Source organism: Dendrobates tinctorius, unplaced genomic scaffold (genome assembly GCF_039654945.1).
Source record: "Dendrobates tinctorius isolate UK_male_01 unplaced genomic scaffold, ASM3965494v1 ptg000251l, whole genome shotgun sequence".
NCBI lineage: Eukaryota > Metazoa > Chordata > Amphibia > Anura > Dendrobatidae > Dendrobates > Dendrobates tinctorius.
The window spans coordinates 11,103,077-11,122,305 of record NW_027361918.1 but is presented as its reverse complement, the minus strand read 5'-3'; the positions used below and the strand labels follow the sequence as shown (position 1 = coordinate 11,122,305).

General features: G+C 40.9%; 24 non-coding genes across 24 annotated transcripts; 18 read left to right on the top strand and 6 right to left on the bottom strand.

Moving 5' to 3' along the window:
• The first annotated feature begins 112 nt into the window (after positions 1-112).
• TRNAA-AGC (transfer RNA alanine (anticodon AGC)) lies at positions 113-185 on the top strand. The gene has a single exon. It is a non-coding gene; the product is annotated as a tRNA-Ala (tRNA).
• A 108-nt stretch (positions 186-293) lies between these two features.
• TRNAY-GUA (transfer RNA tyrosine (anticodon GUA)) lies at positions 294-379 on the top strand. The gene is given in 2 exon segments: positions 294-330; positions 344-379. It is a non-coding gene; the product is annotated as a tRNA-Tyr (tRNA).
• A 223-nt stretch (positions 380-602) lies between these two features.
• Positions 603-676, bottom strand: TRNAN-GUU (transfer RNA asparagine (anticodon GUU)). Its single transcript has one exon. It is a non-coding gene; the product is annotated as a tRNA-Asn (tRNA).
• A 1,741-nt stretch (positions 677-2,417) lies between these two features.
• On the top strand, positions 2,418-2,490 carry TRNAA-AGC (transfer RNA alanine (anticodon AGC)). Its single transcript has one exon. It is a non-coding gene; the product is annotated as a tRNA-Ala (tRNA).
• A 108-nt stretch (positions 2,491-2,598) lies between these two features.
• TRNAY-GUA (transfer RNA tyrosine (anticodon GUA)) lies at positions 2,599-2,684 on the top strand. The gene is given in 2 exon segments: positions 2,599-2,635; positions 2,649-2,684. It is a non-coding gene; the product is annotated as a tRNA-Tyr (tRNA).
• A 2,038-nt stretch (positions 2,685-4,722) lies between these two features.
• TRNAA-AGC (transfer RNA alanine (anticodon AGC)) lies at positions 4,723-4,795 on the top strand. The gene has a single exon. It is a non-coding gene; the product is annotated as a tRNA-Ala (tRNA).
• A 108-nt stretch (positions 4,796-4,903) lies between these two features.
• On the top strand, positions 4,904-4,989 carry TRNAY-GUA (transfer RNA tyrosine (anticodon GUA)). Its single transcript is given in 2 exon segments — positions 4,904-4,940; positions 4,954-4,989. It is a non-coding gene; the product is annotated as a tRNA-Tyr (tRNA).
• Positions 4,990-7,017: 2,028 nt separating this feature from the next.
• TRNAA-AGC (transfer RNA alanine (anticodon AGC)) lies at positions 7,018-7,090 on the top strand. The gene has a single exon. It is a non-coding gene; the product is annotated as a tRNA-Ala (tRNA).
• A 108-nt stretch (positions 7,091-7,198) lies between these two features.
• On the top strand, positions 7,199-7,284 carry TRNAY-GUA (transfer RNA tyrosine (anticodon GUA)). The gene is given in 2 exon segments: positions 7,199-7,235; positions 7,249-7,284. It is a non-coding gene; the product is annotated as a tRNA-Tyr (tRNA).
• Positions 7,285-9,312: 2,028 nt separating this feature from the next.
• TRNAA-AGC (transfer RNA alanine (anticodon AGC)) lies at positions 9,313-9,385 on the top strand. The gene has a single exon. It is a non-coding gene; the product is annotated as a tRNA-Ala (tRNA).
• Positions 9,386-9,493: 108 nt separating this feature from the next.
• TRNAY-GUA (transfer RNA tyrosine (anticodon GUA)) lies at positions 9,494-9,579 on the top strand. Its single transcript is given in 2 exon segments — positions 9,494-9,530; positions 9,544-9,579. It is a non-coding gene; the product is annotated as a tRNA-Tyr (tRNA).
• A 223-nt stretch (positions 9,580-9,802) lies between these two features.
• TRNAN-GUU (transfer RNA asparagine (anticodon GUU)) lies at positions 9,803-9,876 on the bottom strand. The gene has a single exon. It is a non-coding gene; the product is annotated as a tRNA-Asn (tRNA).
• Positions 9,877-11,618: 1,742 nt separating this feature from the next.
• TRNAA-AGC (transfer RNA alanine (anticodon AGC)) lies at positions 11,619-11,691 on the top strand. The gene has a single exon. It is a non-coding gene; the product is annotated as a tRNA-Ala (tRNA).
• Positions 11,692-11,799: 108 nt separating this feature from the next.
• TRNAY-GUA (transfer RNA tyrosine (anticodon GUA)) lies at positions 11,800-11,885 on the top strand. Its single transcript is given in 2 exon segments — positions 11,800-11,836; positions 11,850-11,885. It is a non-coding gene; the product is annotated as a tRNA-Tyr (tRNA).
• A 223-nt stretch (positions 11,886-12,108) lies between these two features.
• TRNAN-GUU (transfer RNA asparagine (anticodon GUU)) lies at positions 12,109-12,182 on the bottom strand. The gene has a single exon. It is a non-coding gene; the product is annotated as a tRNA-Asn (tRNA).
• A 1,741-nt stretch (positions 12,183-13,923) lies between these two features.
• TRNAA-AGC (transfer RNA alanine (anticodon AGC)) lies at positions 13,924-13,996 on the top strand. Its single transcript has one exon. It is a non-coding gene; the product is annotated as a tRNA-Ala (tRNA).
• Positions 13,997-14,104: 108 nt separating this feature from the next.
• On the top strand, positions 14,105-14,190 carry TRNAY-GUA (transfer RNA tyrosine (anticodon GUA)). The gene is given in 2 exon segments: positions 14,105-14,141; positions 14,155-14,190. It is a non-coding gene; the product is annotated as a tRNA-Tyr (tRNA).
• Positions 14,191-14,413: 223 nt separating this feature from the next.
• On the bottom strand, positions 14,414-14,487 carry TRNAN-GUU (transfer RNA asparagine (anticodon GUU)). Its single transcript has one exon. It is a non-coding gene; the product is annotated as a tRNA-Asn (tRNA).
• A 1,741-nt stretch (positions 14,488-16,228) lies between these two features.
• Positions 16,229-16,301, top strand: TRNAA-AGC (transfer RNA alanine (anticodon AGC)). The gene has a single exon. It is a non-coding gene; the product is annotated as a tRNA-Ala (tRNA).
• A 108-nt stretch (positions 16,302-16,409) lies between these two features.
• On the top strand, positions 16,410-16,495 carry TRNAY-GUA (transfer RNA tyrosine (anticodon GUA)). The gene is given in 2 exon segments: positions 16,410-16,446; positions 16,460-16,495. It is a non-coding gene; the product is annotated as a tRNA-Tyr (tRNA).
• Positions 16,496-16,718: 223 nt separating this feature from the next.
• Positions 16,719-16,792, bottom strand: TRNAN-GUU (transfer RNA asparagine (anticodon GUU)). Its single transcript has one exon. It is a non-coding gene; the product is annotated as a tRNA-Asn (tRNA).
• Positions 16,793-18,533: 1,741 nt separating this feature from the next.
• TRNAA-AGC (transfer RNA alanine (anticodon AGC)) lies at positions 18,534-18,606 on the top strand. Its single transcript has one exon. It is a non-coding gene; the product is annotated as a tRNA-Ala (tRNA).
• A 108-nt stretch (positions 18,607-18,714) lies between these two features.
• Positions 18,715-18,800, top strand: TRNAY-GUA (transfer RNA tyrosine (anticodon GUA)). Its single transcript is given in 2 exon segments — positions 18,715-18,751; positions 18,765-18,800. It is a non-coding gene; the product is annotated as a tRNA-Tyr (tRNA).
• Positions 18,801-19,023: 223 nt separating this feature from the next.
• TRNAN-GUU (transfer RNA asparagine (anticodon GUU)) lies at positions 19,024-19,097 on the bottom strand. Its single transcript has one exon. It is a non-coding gene; the product is annotated as a tRNA-Asn (tRNA).
• Positions 19,098-19,229: the final 132 nt, after the last annotated feature.

Below are 19,229 nucleotides of genomic sequence, written 5' to 3'. Positions count from 1 at the left end.
GTACTTAAAAAAAAAAAAAAAAAAAAAAAAAAAAGCACTCAATGGCACATTTGACTATAAGTAAACTGTGACATGGTGTGGCGTGAAACTGATAATGGCGTTCGTCGGGCATGGGGGATTAGCTCAAGTGGTAGAGCGCTCGCTTAGCATGCGAGAGGTAGCGGGATCGATACCCGCATTCTCCAATACAATCTTTGGATTCCTTTTTCAGTTGGCCGAGTGAATTGTTTATGCCACCTGCTCGTGGCACACACGTCCAAACCTTGAAGACTTTCAACAATGGCTAAATCAAGCCTTCGATAGCTCAGCTGGTAGAGCGGAGGACTGTAGATCTAAATTAGCAATCCTTAGGTCGCTGGTTCAATTCCGGCTCGAAGGAAGTTTTGTGTATTCTATCAGATGTTTTCAACCTTCTGGCAAATACCAGACAGCTATGCTCTTTCTGGACATGTAGACAGAAACACAACCGGAAAGTTTTTTCTCCAGTTTGCCTTGTGAATTCAAAACTTAGGCAGCAACAGTGCTTTTACTTTATGGAGATGCTGAGCACCAATGTGAAAACGTCTTCAACTGTAGCATGCTACCCAAGCAAAAGGAACCAACGTCCCTGGGTGGACTCGAACCACCAACCTTTCGGTTAACAGCCGAACGCGCTAACCGATTGCGCCACAGAGACACAAACGCCTGCCGAACTTTCGTCTAACAGCCGGACGCACCCACCAGTTTTAACCGGAACCTTAAACAATGGTCAGACACCATTTCCTCTAATGATTTTCAACAATAATATGACACAAGAAAGCAAAAAAAAACAAAGAAACAATTGCAGAACCCCAGGAGTACTCTAGTCGCCAACAAATATGTAATGGCTGAAAATTTACATGTCATCGACCTGAACACAAACAGTCATTAGAATTTTACTCTGTACATCTGTTAACACAAGCAGAGTGGCGCAGCGGAAGCGTGCTGGGCCCATAACCCAGAGGTCGATGGATCGAAGCCATCCTCTGCTAAATTGTGCTGCATTGCATCTTTTTCTACAAACTAGCTAAGTTTTTTTCACTTCCCCATTTTGGTTCTCTATATACAGAGAAATGGTTTGCTAGAAAATTGCTCGACTGTATTTGTAGACCATAATTCACATTGTGAAACCCAGCGGTCAATGGATTGAAACCAACCTCTGCTAAATAGTTGTGTTTTATAAACTTCATCATTGCATATCAACTGAACTTTTCTGTCAACAGCAAACGTGTCTCGGATCAAAAACACTAGTCAAAATCCTAAATCCCAGTACAACTCGTGCCAAAGGACCAGAAGGAGATTCGCGACCTCTCAGCATTTTCTATATTCAAACCAAACCATAAAAGATCAATCTTTTCGCTTGGGATTGTGCTGCATTACAACTTTTTTCTACAAACTAGGTAAGTTTTTTTTCATTCCCCCAGTTTGGTTCTCTATATACAGAGAAATGGTTTACTAGAAAATTGCTCGACTGTATTTGTAGGCCATAATTCACATTGTGAAACCCAGCGGTCGATGGATCGAAACCAACCTCTGCTAAATAGTTGTGTTTTATAAACTTCATCATTGCATATCAACTGAACTTTTCTGTCAACAGCAAACGTGTCTCGGATCAAAAACACTAGTCAAAATCCTAAATCCCAGTACAACTCGTGCCAAAGGACCAGAAGGAGATTCGCGACCTCTCAGCATTTTCTATATTCAAACCAAACCATAAAAGGTCAATCTTTTTGCTTGGGATTGTGCTGCATTACAACTTTTTTCTACAAACTAGGTAAGTTTTTTTTACTCCCCCAGTCTGGTTCTCTACATACATAGAAATGGTTTGCTAGAAAATTGCCCGACTGTATTTGTAGGCCATAATTCACATTGTGAAACCCAGCGGTCGATGGATCGAAACCAACCTCTGCTAAATAGTTGTGATTTATAAACTTCATCATTGCATATCAACTGAACTTTTCTGTCAACAGCAAACGTGTCTCGGATCAAAAACACTAGTCAAAATCCTAAATCCCAGTACAACTCGTGCCAAAGGACCAGAAGGAGATTCGCGACCTCTCAGCATTTTCTATAATCAAACCAAACCATAAAAGGTCAATCTTTTTGCTTGGGATTGTGCTGCATTACAACTTTTTTCTACAAACTAGGTAAGTTTTTTTTACTCCCCCAGTCTGGTTCTCTACATACGTAGAAATGGTTTGCTAGAAAATTGCTCGACTTTATTTGTAGGCCATAATTCACATTGTGAACTCCGTAGATGTTCTTCAAATATGGGAGAAAGGAATCTGTACTTAAAAAAAAAAAAAAAAAAAAAAAAAAAAGCACTCAATGGCACATTTGACTATAAGTAAACTGTGACATGGTGTGGCGTGAAACTGATAATGGCGTTCGTCGGGCATGGGGGATTAGCTCAAGTGGTAGAGCGCTCGCTTAGCATGCGAGAGGTAGCGGGATCGATGCCCGCATTCTCCAATACAATCTTTGGATTCCTTTTTCAGTTGGCCGAGTGAATTGTTTATGCCACCTGCTCGTGGCACACACGTCCAAACCTTGAAGACTTTCAACAATGGCTAAATCAAGCCTTCGATAGCTCAGCTGGTAGAGCGGAGGACTGTAGATCTAAATTAGCAATCCTTAGGTCGCTGGTTCAATTCCGGCTCGAAGGAAGTTTTGTGTATTCTATCAGATGTTTTCAACCTTCTGGCAAATACCAGACAGCTATGCTCTTTCTGGACATGTAGACAGAAACACAACCGGAAAGTTTTTTCTCCAGTTTGCCTTGTGAATTCAAAACTTAGGCAGCAACAGTGCTTTTACTTTATGGAGATGCTGAGCACCAATGTGAAAACGTCTTCAACTGTAGCATGCTACCCAAGCAAAAGGAACCAACGTCCCTGGGTGGACTCGAACCACCAACCTTTTGGTTAACAGCCGAACGCGCTAACCGATTGCGCCACAGAGACACAAACGCCTGCCGAACTTTCGTCTAACAGCCGGACGCACCCACCAGTTTTAACCGGAACCTTAAACAATGGTCAGACACCATTTCCTCTAATGATTTTCAACAATAATATGACACAAGAAAGCAAAAAAAAACAAAGAAACAATTGCAGAACCCCAGGAGTACTCTAGTCGCCAACAAATATGTAATGGCTGAAAATTTACATGTCATCGACCTGAACACAAACAGTCATTAGAATTTTACTCTGTACATCTGTTAACACAAGCAGAGTGGCGCAGCGGAAGCGTGCTGGGCCCATAACCCAGAGGTCGATGGATCGAAGCCATCCTCTGCTAAATTGTGCTGCATTGCATCTTTTTCTACAAACTAGCTAAGTTTTTTTCACTTCCCCATTTTGGTTCTCTATATACAGAGAAATGGTTTGCTAGAAAATTGCTCGACTGTATTTGTAGACCATAATTCACATTGTGAAACCCAGCGGTCAATGGATTGAAACCAACCTCTGCTAAATAGTTGTGTTTTATAAACTTCATCATTGCATATCAACTGAACTTTTCTGTCAACAGCAAACGTGTCTCGGATCAAAAACACTAGTCAAAATCCTAAATCCCAGTACAACTCGTGCCAAAGGACCAGAAGGAGATTCGCGACCTCTCAGCATTTTCTATATTCAAACCAAACCATAAAAGATCAATCTTTTCGCTTGGGATTGTGCTGCATTACAACTTTTTTCTACAAACTAGGTAAGTTTTTTTTCATTCCCCCAGTTTGGTTCTCTATATACAGAGAAATGGTTTACTAGAAAATTGCTCGACTGTATTTGTAGGCCATAATTCACATTGTGAAACCCAGCGGTCGATGGATCGAAACCAACCTCTGCTAAATAGTTGTGTTTTATAAACTTCATCATTGCATATCAACTGAACTTTTCTGTCAACAGCAAACGTGTCTCGGATCAAAAACACTAGTCAAAATCCTAAATCCCAGTACAACTCGTGCCAAAGGACCAGAAGGAGATTCGCGACCTCTCAGCATTTTCTATATTCAAACCAAACCATAAAAGGTCAATCTTTTTGCTTGGGATTGTGCTGCATTACAACTTTTTTCTACAAACTAGGTAAGTTTTTTTTACTCCCCCAGTCTGGTTCTCTACATACATAGAAATGGTTTGCTAGAAAATTGCCCGACTGTATTTGTAGGCCATAATTCACATTGTGAAACCCAGCGGTCGATGGATCGAAACCAACCTCTGCTAAATAGTTGTGATTTATAAACTTCATCATTGCATATCAACTGAACTTTTCTGTCAACAGCAAACGTGTCTCGGATCAAAAACACTAGTCAAAATCCTAAATCCCAGTACAACTCGTGCCAAAGGACCAGAAGGAGATTCGCGACCTCTCAGCATTTTCTATAATCAAACCAAACCATAAAAGGTCAATCTTTTTGCTTGGGATTGTGCTGCATTACAACTTTTTTCTACAAACTAGGTAAGTTTTTTTTACTCCCCCAGTCTGGTTCTCTACATACGTAGAAATGGTTTGCTAGAAAATTGCTCGACTTTATTTGTAGGCCATAATTCACATTGTGAACTCCGTAGATGTTCTTCAAATATGGGAGAAAGGAATCTGTACTTAAAAAAAAAAAAAAAAAAAAAAAAAAAAGCACTCAATGGCACATTTGACTATAAGTAAACTGTGACATGGTGTGGCGTGAAACTGATAATGGCGTTCGTCGGGCATGGGGGATTAGCTCAAGTGGTAGAGCGCTCGCTTAGCATGCGAGAGGTAGCGGGATCGATGCCCGCATTCTCCAATACAATCTTTGGATTCCTTTTTCAGTTGGCCGAGTGAATTGTTTATGCCACCTGCTCGTGGCACACACGTCCAAACCTTGAAGACTTTCAACAATGGCTAAATCAAGCCTTCGATAGCTCAGCTGGTAGAGCGGAGGACTGTAGATCTAAATTAGCAATCCTTAGGTCGCTGGTTCAATTCCGGCTCGAAGGAAGTTTTGTGTATTCTATCAGATGTTTTCAACCTTCTGGCAAATACCAGACAGCTATGCTCTTTCTGGACATGTAGACAGAAACACAACCGGAAAGTTTTTTCTCCAGTTTGCCTTGTGAATTCAAAACTTAGGCAGCAACAGTGCTTTTACTTTATGGAGATGCTGAGCACCAATGTGAAAACGTCTTCAACTGTAGCATGCTACCCAAGCAAAAGGAACCAACGTCCCTGGGTGGACTCGAACCACCAACCTTTTGGTTAACAGCCGAACGCGCTAACCGATTGCGCCACAGAGACACAAACGCCTGCCGAACTTTCGTCTAACAGCCGGACGCACCCACCAGTTTTAACCGGAACCTTAAACAATGGTCAGACACCATTTCCTCTAATGATTTTCAACAATAATATGACACAAGAAAGCAAAAAAAAACAAAGAAACAATTGCAGAACCCCAGGAGTACTCTAGTCGCCAACAAATATGTAATGGCTGAAAATTTACATGTCATCGACCTGAACACAAACAGTCATTAGAATTTTACTCTGTACATCTGTTAACACAAGCAGAGTGGCGCAGCGGAAGCGTGCTGGGCCCATAACCCAGAGGTCGATGGATCGAAGCCATCCTCTGCTAAATTGTGCTGCATTGCATCTTTTTCTACAAACTAGCTAAGTTTTTTTCACTTCCCCATTTTGGTTCTCTATATACAGAGAAATGGTTTGCTAGAAAATTGCTCGACTGTATTTGTAGACCATAATTCACATTGTGAAACCCAGCGGTCAATGGATTGAAACCAACCTCTGCTAAATAGTTGTGTTTTATAAACTTCATCATTGCATATCAACTGAACTTTTCTGTCAACAGCAAACGTGTCTCGGATCAAAAACACTAGTCAAAATCCTAAATCCCAGTACAACTCGTGCCAAAGGACCAGAAGGAGATTCGCGACCTCTCAGCATTTTCTATATTCAAACCAAACCATAAAAGATCAATCTTTTCGCTTGGGATTGTGCTGCATTACAACTTTTTTCTACAAACTAGGTAAGTTTTTTTTCATTCCCCCAGTTTGGTTCTCTATATACAGAGAAATGGTTTACTAGAAAATTGCTCGACTGTATTTGTAGGCCATAATTCACATTGTGAAACCCAGCGGTCGATGGATCGAAACCAACCTCTGCTAAATAGTTGTGTTTTATAAACTTCATCATTGCATATCAACTGAACTTTTCTGTCAACAGCAAACGTGTCTCGGATCAAAAACACTAGTCAAAATCCTAAATCCCAGTACAACTCGTGCCAAAGGACCAGAAGGAGATTCGCGACCTCTCAGCATTTTCTATATTCAAACCAAACCATAAAAGGTCAATCTTTTTGCTTGGGATTGTGCTGCATTACAACTTTTTTCTACAAACTAGGTAAGTTTTTTTTACTCCCCCAGTCTGGTTCTCTACATACATAGAAATGGTTTGCTAGAAAATTGCCCGACTGTATTTGTAGGCCATAATTCACATTGTGAAACCCAGCGGTCGATGGATCGAAACCAACCTCTGCTAAATAGTTGTGATTTATAAACTTCATCATTGCATATCAACTGAACTTTTCTGTCAACAGCAAACGTGTCTCGGATCAAAAACACTAGTCAAAATCCTAAATCCCAGTACAACTCGTGCCAAAGGACCAGAAGGAGATTCGCGACCTCTCAGCATTTTCTATATTCAAACCAAACCATAAAAGGTCAATCTTTTTGCTTGGGATTGTGCTGCATTACAACTTTTTTCTACAAACTAGGTAAGTTTTTTTTACTCCCCCAGTCTGGTTCTCTACATACATAGAAATGGTTTGCTAGAAAATTGCCCGACTGTATTTGTAGGCCATAATTCACATTGTGAACTACGTAGATGTTCTTCAAATATGGGAGAAAGGAATCTGTACTTAAAAAAAAAAAAAAAAAAGCACTCAATGGCACATTTGACTATAAGTAAACTGTGACATGGTGTGGCGTGAAACTGATAATGGCGTTCGTCGGGCATGGGGGATTAGCTCAAGTGGTAGAGCGCTCGCTTAGCATGCGAGAGGTAGCGGGATCGATGCCCGCATTCTCCAATACAATCTTTGGATTCCTTTTTCAGTTGGCCGAGTGAATTGTTTATGCCACCTGCTCGTGGCACACACGTCCAAAACTTGAAGACTTTCAACAATGGCTAAATCAAGCCTTCGATAGCTCAGCTGGTAGAGCGGAGGACTGTAGATCTAAATTAGCAATCCTTAGGTCGCTGGTTCAATTCCGGCTCGAAGGAAGTTTTGTGTATTCTATCAGATGTTTTCAACCTTCTGGCAAATACCAGACAGCTATGCTCTTTCTGGACATGTAGACAGAAACACAACCGGAAAGTTTTTTCTCCAGTTTGCCTTGTGAATTCAAAACTTAGGCAGCAACAGTGCTTTTACTTTATGGAGATGCTGAGCACCAATGTGAAAACGTCTTCAACTGTAGCATGCTACCCAAGCAAAAGGAACCAACATCCCTGGGTGGACTCGAACCACCAACCTTTCGGTTAACAGCCGAACGCGCTAACCGATTGCGCCACAGAGACACAAACGCCTGCCGAACTTTCGTCTAACAGCCGGACGCACCCACCAGTTTTAACCGGAACCTTAAACAATGGTCAGACACCATTTCCTCTAATGATTTTCAACAATAATATGACACAAGAAAGCAAAAAAAAACAAAGAAACAATTGCAGAACCCCAGGAGTACTCTAGTCGCCAACAAATATGTAATGGCTGAAAATTTACATGTCATCGACCTGAACACAAACAGTCATTAGAATTTTACTCTGTACATCTGTTAACACAAGCAGAGTGGCGCAGCGGAAGCGTGCTGGGCCCATAACCCAGAGGTCGATGGATCGAAGCCATCCTCTGCTAAATTGTGCTGCATTGCATCTTTTTCTACAAACTAGCTAAGTTTTTTTCACTTCCCCATTTTGGTTCTCTATATACAGAGAAATGGTTTGCTAGAAAATTGCTCGACTGTATTTGTAGACCATAATTCACATTGTGAAACCCAGCGGTCAATGGATTGAAACCAACCTCTGCTAAATAGTTGTGTTTTATAAACTTCATCATTGCATATCAACTGAACTTTTCTGTCAACAGCAAACGTGTCTCGGATCAAAAACACTAGTCAAAATCCTAAATCCCAGTACAACTCGTGCCAAAGGACCAGAAGGAGATTCGCGACCTCTCAGCATTTTCTATATTCAAACCAAACCATAAAAGATCAATCTTTTCGCTTGGGATTGTGCTGCATTACAACTTTTTTCTACAAACTAGGTAAGTTTTTTTTCATTCCCCCAGTTTGGTTCTCTATATACAGAGAAATGGTTTACTAGAAAATTGCTCGACTGTATTTGTAGGCCATAATTCACATTGTGAAACCCAGCGGTCGATGGATCGAAACCAACCTCTGCTAAATAGTTGTGTTTTATAAACTTCATCATTGCATATCAACTGAACTTTTCTGTCAACAGCAAACGTGTCTCGGATCAAAAACACTAGTCAAAATCCTAAATCCCAGTACAACTCGTGCCAAAGGACCAGAAGGAGATTCGCGACCTCTCAGCATTTTCTATATTCAAACCAAACCATAAAAGGTCAATCTTTTTGCTTGGGATTGTGCTGCATTACAACTTTTTTCTACAAACTAGGTAAGTTTTTTTTACTCCCCCAGTCTGGTTCTCTACATACATAGAAATGGTTTGCTAGAAAATTGCCCGACTGTATTTGTAGGCCATAATTCACATTGTGAAACCCAGCGGTCGATGGATCGAAACCAACCTCTGCTAAATAGTTGTGATTTATAAACTTCATCATTGCATATCAACTGAACTTTTCTGTCAACAGCAAACGTGTCTCGGATCAAAAACACTAGTCAAAATCCTAAATCCCAGTACAACTCGTGCCAAAGGACCAGAAGGAGATTCGCGACCTCTCAGCATTTTCTATATTCAAACCAAACCATAAAAGGTCAATCTTTTTGCTTGGGATTGTGCTGCATTACAACTTTTTTCTACAAACTAGGTAAGTTTTTTTTACTCCCCCAGTCTGGTTCTCTACATACATAGAAATGGTTTGCTAGAAAATTGCCCGACTGTATTTGTAGGCCATAATTCACATTGTGAACTACGTAGATGTTCTTCAAATATGGGAGAAAGGAATCTGTACTTAAAAAAAAAAAAAAAAAAGCACTCAATGGCACATTTGACTATAAGTAAACTGTGACATGGTGTGGCGTGAAACTGATAATGGCGTTCGTCGGGCATGGGGGATTAGCTCAAGTGGTAGAGCGCTCGCTTAGCATGCGAGAGGTAGCGGGATCGATGCCCGCATTCTCCAATACAATCTTTGGATTCCTTTTTCAGTTGGCCGAGTGAATTGTTTATGCCACCTGCTCGTGGCACACACGTCCAAAACTTGAAGACTTTCAACAATGGCTAAATCAAGCCTTCGATAGCTCAGCTGGTAGAGCGGAGGACTGTAGATCTAAATTAGCAATCCTTAGGTCGCTGGTTCAATTCCGGCTCGAAGGAAGTTTTGTGTATTCTATCAGATGTTTTCAACCTTCTGGCAAATACCAGACAGCTATGCTCTTTCTGGACATGTAGACAGAAACACAACCGGAAAGTTTTTTCTCCAGTTTGCCTTGTGAATTCAAAACTTAGGCAGCAACAGTGCTTTTACTTTATGGAGATGCTGAGCACCAATGTGAAAACGTCTTCAACTGTAGCATGCTACCCAAGCAAAAGGAACCAACGTCCCTGGGTGGACTCGAACCACCAACCTTTCGGTTAACAGCCGAACGCGCTAACCGATTGCGCCACAGAGACACAAACGCCTGCCGAACTTTCGTCTAACAGCCGGACGCACCCACCAGTTTTAACCGGAACCTTAAACAATGGTCAGACACCATTTCCTCTAATGATTTTCAACAATAATATGACACAAGAAAGCAAAAAAAAACAAAGAAACAATTGCAGAACCCCAGGAGTACTCTAGTCGCCAACAAATATGTAATGGCTGAAAATTTACATGTCATCGACCTGAACACAAACAGTCATTAGAATTTTACTCTGTACATCTGTTAACACAAGCAGAGTGGCGCAGCGGAAGCGTGCTGGGCCCATAACCCAGAGGTCGATGGATCGAAGCCATCCTCTGCTAAATTGTGCTGCATTGCATCTTTTTCTACAAACTAGCTAAGTTTTTTTCACTTCCCCATTTTGGTTCTCTATATACAGAGAAATGGTTTGCTAGAAAATTGCTCGACTGTATTTGTAGACCATAATTCACATTGTGAAACCCAGCGGTCAATGGATTGAAACCAACCTCTGCTAAATAGTTGTGTTTTATAAACTTCATCATTGCATATCAACTGAACTTTTCTGTCAACAGCAAACGTGTCTCGGATCAAAAACACTAGTCAAAATCCTAAATCCCAGTACAACTCGTGCCAAAGGACCAGAAGGAGATTCGCGACCTCTCAGCATTTTCTATATTCAAACCAAACCATAAAAGATCAATCTTTTCGCTTGGGATTGTGCTGCATTACAACTTTTTTCTACAAACTAGGTAAGTTTTTTTTCATTCCCCCAGTTTGGTTCTCTATATACAGAGAAATGGTTTACTAGAAAATTGCTCGACTGTATTTGTAGGCCATAATTCACATTGTGAAACCCAGCGGTCGATGGATCGAAACCAACCTCTGCTAAATAGTTGTGTTTTATAAACTTCATCATTGCATATCAACTGAACTTTTCTGTCAACAGCAAACGTGTCTCGGATCAAAAACACTAGTCAAAATCCTAAATCCCAGTACAACTCGTGCCAAAGGACCAGAAGGAGATTCGCGACCTCTCAGCATTTTCTATATTCAAACCAAACCATAAAAGGTCAATCTTTTTGCTTGGGATTGTGCTGCATTACAACTTTTTTCTACAAACTAGGTAAGTTTTTTTTACTCCCCCAGTCTGGTTCTCTACATACATAGAAATGGTTTGCTAGAAAATTGCCCGACTGTATTTGTAGGCCATAATTCACATTGTGAAACCCAGCGGTCGATGGATCGAAACCAACCTCTGCTAAATAGTTGTGATTTATAAACTTCATCATTGCATATCAACTGAACTTTTCTGTCAACAGCAAACGTGTCTCGGATCAAAAACACTAGTCAAAATCCTAAATCCCAGTACAACTCGTGCCAAAGGACCAGAAGGAGATTCGCGACCTCTCAGCATTTTCTATAATCAAACCAAACCATAAAAGGTCAATCTTTTTGCTTGGGATTGTGCTGCATTACAACTTTTTTCTACAAACTAGGTAAGTTTTTTTTACTCCCCCAGTCTGGTTCTCTACATACGTAGAAATGGTTTGCTAGAAAATTGCTCGACTTTATTTGTAGGCCATAATTCACATTGTGAACTCCGTAGATGTTCTTCAAATATGGGAGAAAGGAATCTGTACTTAAAAAAAAAAAAAAAAAAAAAAAAAAAAAGCACTCAATGGCACATTTGACTATAAGTAAACTGTGACATGGTGTGGCGTGAAACTGATAATGGCGTTCGTCGGGCATGGGGGATTAGCTCAAGTGGTAGAGCGCTCGCTTAGCATGCGAGAGGTAGCGGGATCGATGCCCGCATTCTCCAATACAATCTTTGGATTCCTTTTTCAGTTGGCCGAGTGAATTGTTTATGCCACCTGCTCGTGGCACACACGTCCAAACCTTGAAGACTTTCAACAATGGCTAAATCAAGCCTTCGATAGCTCAGCTGGTAGAGCGGAGGACTGTAGATCTAAATTAGCAATCCTTAGGTCGCTGGTTCAATTCCGGCTCGAAGGAAGTTTTGTGTATTCTATCAGATGTTTTCAACCTTCTGGCAAATACCAGACAGCTATGCTCTTTCTGGACATGTAGACAGAAACACAACCGGAAAGTTTTTTCTCCAGTTTGCCTTGTGAATTCAAAACTTAGGCAGCAACAGTGCTTTTACTTTATGGAGATGCTGAGCACCAATGTGAAAACGTCTTCAACTGTAGCATGCTACCCAAGCAAAAGGAACCAACGTCCCTGGGTGGACTCGAACCACCAACCTTTCGGTTAACAGCCGAACGCGCTAACCGATTGCGCCACAGAGACACAAACGCCTGCCGAACTTTCGTCTAACAGCCGGACGCACCCACCAGTTTTAACCGGAACCTTAAACAATGGTCAGACACCATTTCCTCTAATGATTTTCAACAATAATATGACACAAGAAAGCAAAAAAAAACAAAGAAACAATTGCAGAACCCCAGGAGTACTCTAGTCGCCAACAAATATGTAATGGCTGAAAATTTACATGTCATCGACCTGAACACAAACAGTCATTAGAATTTTACTCTGTACATCTGTTAACACAAGCAGAGTGGCGCAGCGGAAGCGTGCTGGGCCCATAACCCAGAGGTCGATGGATCGAAGCCATCCTCTGCTAAATTGTGCTGCATTGCATCTTTTTCTACAAACTAGCTAAGTTTTTTTCACTTCCCCATTTTGGTTCTCTATATACAGAGAAATGGTTTGCTAGAAAATTGCTCGACTGTATTTGTAGACCATAATTCACATTGTGAAACCCAGCGGTCAATGGATTGAAACCAACCTCTGCTAAATAGTTGTGTTTTATAAACTTCATCATTGCATATCAACTGAACTTTTCTGTCAACAACAAACGTGTCTCGGATCAAAAACACTAGTCAAAATCCTAAATCCCAGTACAACTCGTGCCAAAGGACCAGAAGGAGATTCGCGACCTCTCAGCATTTTCTATATTCAAACCAAACCATAAAAGATCAATCTTTTCGCTTGGGATTGTGCTGCATTACAACTTTTTTCTACAAACTAGGTAAGTTTTTTTTCATTCCCCCAGTTTGGTTCTCTATATACAGAGAAATGGTTTACTAGAAAATTGCTCGACTGTATTTGTAGGCCATAATTCACATTGTGAAACCCAGCGGTCGATGGATCGAAACCAACCTCTGCTAAATAGTTGTGTTTTATAAACTTCATCATTGCATATCAACTGAACTTTTCTGTCAACAGCAAACGTGTCTCGGATCAAAAACACTAGTCAAAATCCTAAATCCCAGTACAACTCGTGCCAAAGGACCAGAAGGAGATTCGCGACCTCTCAGCATTTTCTATATTCAAACCAAACCATAAAAGGTCAATCTTTTTGCTTGGGATTGTGCTGCATTACAACTTTTTTCTACAAACTAGGTAAGTTTTTTTTACTCCCCCAGTCTGGTTCTCTACATACATAGAAATGGTTTGCTAGAAAATTGCCCGACTGTATTTGTAGGCCATAATTCACATTGTGAAACCCAGCGGTCGATGGATCGAAACCAACCTCTGCTAAATAGTTGTGATTTATAAACTTCATCATTGCATATCAACTGAACTTTTCTGTCAACAGCAAACGTGTCTCGGATCAAAAACACTAGTCAAAATCCTAAATCCCAGTACAACTCGTGCCAAAGGACCAGAAGGAGATTCGCGACCTCTCAGCATTTTCTATAATCAAACCAAACCATAAAAGGTCAATCTTTTTGCTTGGGATTGTGCTGCATTACAACTTTTTTCTACAAACTAGGTAAGTTTTTTTTACTCCCCCAGTCTGGTTCTCTACATACGTAGAAATGGTTTGCTAGAAAATTGCTCGACTTTATTTGTAGGCCATAATTCACATTGTGAACTCCGTAGATGTTCTTCAAATATGGGAGAAAGGAATCTGTACTTAAAAAAAAAAAAAAAAAAAAAAAAAAAAGCACTCAATGGCACATTTGACTATAAGTAAACTGTGACATGGTGTGGCGTGAAACTGATAATGGCGTTCGTCGGGCATGGGGGATTAGCTCAAGTGGTAGAGCGCTCGCTTAGCATGCGAGAGGTAGCGGGATCGATACCCGCATTCTCCAATACAATCTTTGGATTCCTTTTTCAGTTGGCCGAGTGAATTGTTTATGCCACCTGCTCGTGGCACACACGTCCAAACCTTGAAGACTTTCAACAATGGCTAAATCAAGCCTTCGATAGCTCAGCTGGTAGAGCGGAGGACTGTAGATCTAAATTAGCAATCCTTAGGTCGCTGGTTCAATTCCGGCTCGAAGGAAGTTTTGTGTATTCTATCAGATGTTTTCAACCTTCTGGCAAATACCAGACAGCTATGCTCTTTCTGGACATGTAGACAGAAACACAACCGGAAAGTTTTTTCTCCAGTTTGCCTTGTGAATTCAAAACTTAGGCAGCAACAGTGCTTTTACTTTATGGAGATGCTGAGCACCAATGTGAAAACGTCTTCAACTGTAGCATGCTACCCAAGCAAAAGGAACCAACGTCCCTGGGTGGACTCGAACCACCAACCTTTCGGTTAACAGCCGAACGCGCTAACCGATTGCGCCACAGAGACACAAACGCCTGCCGAACTTTCGTCTAACAGCCGGACGCACCCACCAGTTTTAACCGGAACCTTAAACAATGGTCAGACACCATTTCCTCTAATGATTTTCAACAATAATATGACACAAGAAAGCAAAAAAAAACAAAGAAACAATTGCAGAACCCCAGGAGTACTCTAGTCGCCAACAAATATGTAATGGCTGAAAATTTACATGTCATCGACCTGAACACAAACAGTCATTAGAATTTTACTCTGTACATCTGTTAACACAAGCAGAGTGGCGCAGCGGAAGCGTGCTGGGCCCATAACCCAGAGGTCGATGGATCGAAGCCATCCTCTGCTAAATTGTGCTGCATTGCATCTTTTTCTACAAACTAGCTAAGTTTTTTTCACTTCCCCATTTTGGTTCTCTATATACAGAGAAATGGTTTGCTAGAAAATTGCTCGACTGTATTTGTAGACCATAATTCACATTGTGAAACCCAGCGGTCAATGGATTGAAACCAACCTCTGCTAAATAGTTGTGTTTTATAAACTTCATCATTGCATATCAACTGAACTTTTCTGTCAACAGCAAACGTGTCTCGGATCAAAAACACTAGTCAAAATCCTAAATCCCAGTACAACTCGTGCCAAAGGACCAGAAGGAGATTCGCGACCTCTCAGCATTTTCTATATTCAAACCAAACCATAAAAGATCAATCTTTTCGCTTGGGATTGTGCTGCATTACAACTTTTTTCTACAAACTAGGTAAGTTTTTTTTCATTCCCCCAGTTTGGTTCTCTATATACAGAGAAATGGTTTACTAGAAAATTGCTCGACTGTATTTGTAGGCCATAATTCACATTGTGAAACCCAGCGGTCGATGGATCGAAACCAACCTCTGCTAAATAGTTGTGTTTTATAAACTTCATCATTGCATATCAACTGAACTTTTCTGTCAACAGCAAACGTGTCTCGGATCAAAAACACTAGTCAAAATCCTAAATCCCAGTACAACTCGTGCCAAAGGACCAGAAGGAGATTCGCGACCTCTCAGCATTTTCTATATTCAAACCAAACCATAAAAGGTCAATCTTTTTGCTTGGGATTGTGCTGCATTACAACTTTTTTCTACAAACTAGGTAAGTTTTTTTTACTCCCCCAGTCTGGTTCTCTACATACATAGAAATGGTTTGCTAGAAAATTGCCCGACTGTATTTGTAGGCCATAATTCACATTGTGAAACCCAGCGGTCGATGGATCGAAACCAACCTCTGCTAAATAGTTGTGATTTATAAACTTCATCATTGCATATCAACTGAACTTTTCTGTCAACAGCAAACGTGTCTCGGATCAAAAACACTAGTCAAAATCCTAAATCCCAGTACAACTCGTGCCAAAGGACCAGAAGGAGATTCGCGACCTCTCAGCATTTTCTATAATCAAACCAAACCATAAAAGGTCAATCTTTTTGCTTGGGATTGTGCTGCATTACAACTTTTTTCTACAAACTAGGTAAGTTTTTTTTACTCCCCCAGTCTGGTTCTCTACATACGTAGAAATGGTTTGCTAGAAAATTGCTCGACTTTATTTGTAGGCCATAATTCACATTGTGAACTCCGTAGATGTTCTTCAAATATGGGAGAAAGGAATCTGTACTTAAAAAAAAAAAAAAAAAAAAAAAAAAAAGCACTCAATGGCACATTTGACTATAAGTAAACTGTGACATGGTGTGGCGTGAAACTGATAATGGCGTTCGTCGGGCATGGGGGATTAGCTCAAGTGGTAGAGCGCTCGCTTAGCATGCGAGAGGTAGCGGGATCGATGCCCGCATTCTCCAATACAATCTTTGGATTCCTTTTTCAGTTGGCCGAGTGAATTGTTTATGCCACCTGCTCGTGGCACACACGTCCAAACCTTGAAGACTTTCAACAATGGCTAAATCAAGCCTTCGATAGCTCAGCTGGTAGAGCGGAGGACTGTAGATCTAAATTAGCAATCCTTAGGTCGCTGGTTCAATTCCGGCTCGAAGGAAGTTTTGTGTATTCTATCAGATGTTTTCAACCTTCTGGCAAATACCAGACAGCTATGCTCTTTCTGGACATGTAGACAGAAACACAACCGGAAAGTTTTTTCTCCAGTTTGCCTTGTGAATTCAAAACTTAGGCAGCAACAGTGCTTTTACTTTATGGAGATGCTGAGCACCAATGTGAAAACGTCTTCAACTGTAGCATGCTACCCAAGCAAAAGGAACCAACGTCCCTGGGTGGACTCGAACCACCAACCTTTCGGTTAACAGCCGAACGCGCTAACCGATTGCGCCACAGAGACACAAACGCCTGCCGAGCTTTCGTCTAACAGCCGGACGCACCCACCAGTTTTAACCGGAACCTTAAACAATGGTCAGACACCATTTCCTCTAATGATTTTCAACAATAATATGACACAAGAAAGCAAAAAAAAACAAAGAAACAATTGCAGAACCCCAGGAGTACTCTAGTCGCCAACAAATATGTAATGGCTGAAAATTTACATGTCATCGACCTGAACACAAACAGTCATTAGAATTTTACTCTGTACATCTGTTAACACAAGCAGAGTGGCGCAGCGGAAGCGTGCTGGGCCCATAACCCAGAGGTCGATGGATCGAAGCCATCCTCTGCTAAATTGTGCTGCATTGCATCTTTTTCTACAAACTAGCTAAGTTTTTTTCACTTCCCCATTTTGGTTCTCTATATACAGAGAAATGGTTTGCTAGAAAATTGCTCGACTGTATTTGTAGACCATAATTCACATTGTGAAACCCAGCGGTCAATGGATTGAAACCAACCTCTGCTAAATAGTTGTGTTTTATAAACTTCATCATTGCATATCAACTGAACTTTTCTGTCAACAACAAACGTGTCTCGGATCAAAAACACTAGTCAAAATCCTAAATCCCAGTACAACTCGTGCCAAAGGACCAGAAGGAGATTCGCGACCTCTCAGCATTTTCTATATTCAAACCAAACCATAAAAGATCAATCTTTTCGCTTGGGATTGTGCTGCATTACAACTTTTTTCTACAAACTAGGTAAGTTTTTTTTCATTCCCCCAGTTTGGTTCTCTATATACAGAGAAATGGTTTACTAGAAAATTGCTCGACTGTATTTGTAGGCCATAATTCACATTGTGAAACCCAGCGGTCGATGGATCGAAACCAACCTCTGCTAAATAGTTGTGTTTTATAAACTTCATCATTGCATATCAACTGAACTTTTCTGTCAACAGCAAACGTGTCTCGGATCAAAAACACTAGTCAAAATCCTAAATCCCAGTACAACTCGTGCCAAAGGACCAGAAGGAGATTCGCGACCTCTCAGCATTTTCTATATTCAAACCAAACCATAAAAGGTCAATCTTTTTGCTTGGGATTGTGCTGCATTACAACTTTTTTCTACAAACTAGGTAAGTTTTTTTTACTCCCCCAGTCTGGTTCTCTACATACATAGAAATGGTTTGCTAGAAAATTGCCCGACTGTATTTGTAGGCCATAATTCACATTGTGAAACCCAGCGGTCGATGGATCGAAACCAACCTCTGCTAAATAGTTGTGATTTATAAACTTCATCATTGCATATCAACTGAACTTTTCTGTCAACAGCAAACGTGTCTCGGATCAAAAACACTAGTCAAAATCCTAAATCCCAGTACAACTCGTGCCAAAGGACCAGAAGGAGATTCGCGACCTCTCAGCATTTTCTATAATCAAACCAAACCATAAAAGGTCAATCTTTTTGCTTGGGATTGTGCTGCATTACAACTTTTTTCTACAAACTAGGTAAGTTTTTTTTACTCCCCCAGTCTGGTTCTCTACATACGTAGAAATGGTTTGCTAGAAAATTGCTCGACTTTATTTGTAGGCCATAATTCACATTGTGAACTCCGTAGATGTTCTTCAAATATGGGAGAAAGGAATCTGTACTTAAAAAAAAAAAAAAAAAAAAAAAAAAAAGCACTCAATGGCACATTTGACTATAAGTAAACTGTGACATGGTGTGGCGTGAAACTGATAATGGCGTTCGTCGGGCATGGGGGATTAGCTCAAGTGGTAGAGCGCTCGCTTAGCATGCGAGAGGTAGCGGGATCGATACCCGCATTCTCCAATACAATCTTTGGATTCCTTTTTCAGTTGGCCGAGTGAATTGTTTATGCCACCTGCTCGTGGCACACACGTCCAAACCTTGAAGACTTTCAACAATGGCTAAATCAAGCCTTCGATAGCTCAGCTGGTAGAGCGGAGGACTGTAGATCTAAATTAGCAATCCTTAGGTCGCTGGTTCAATTCCGGCTCGAAGGAAGTTTTGTGTATTCTATCAGATGTTTTCAACCTTCTGGCAAATACCAGACAGCTATGCTCTTTCTGGACATGTAGACAGAAACACAACCGGAAAGTTTTTTCTCCAGTTTGCCTTGTGAATTCAAAACTTAGGCAGCAACAGTGCTTTTACTTTATGGAGATGCTGAGCACCAATGTGAAAACGTCTTCAACTGTAGCATGCTACCCAAGCAAAAGGAACCAACGTCCCTGGGTGGACTCGAACCACCAACCTTTCGGTTAACAGCCGAACGCGCTAACCGATTGCGCCACAGAGACACAAACGCCTGCCGAACTTTCGTCTAACAGCCGGACGCACCCACCAGTTTTAACCGGAACCTTAAACAATGGTCAGACACCATTTCCTCTAATGATTTTCAACAATAATATGACACAAGAAAGCAAAAAAAA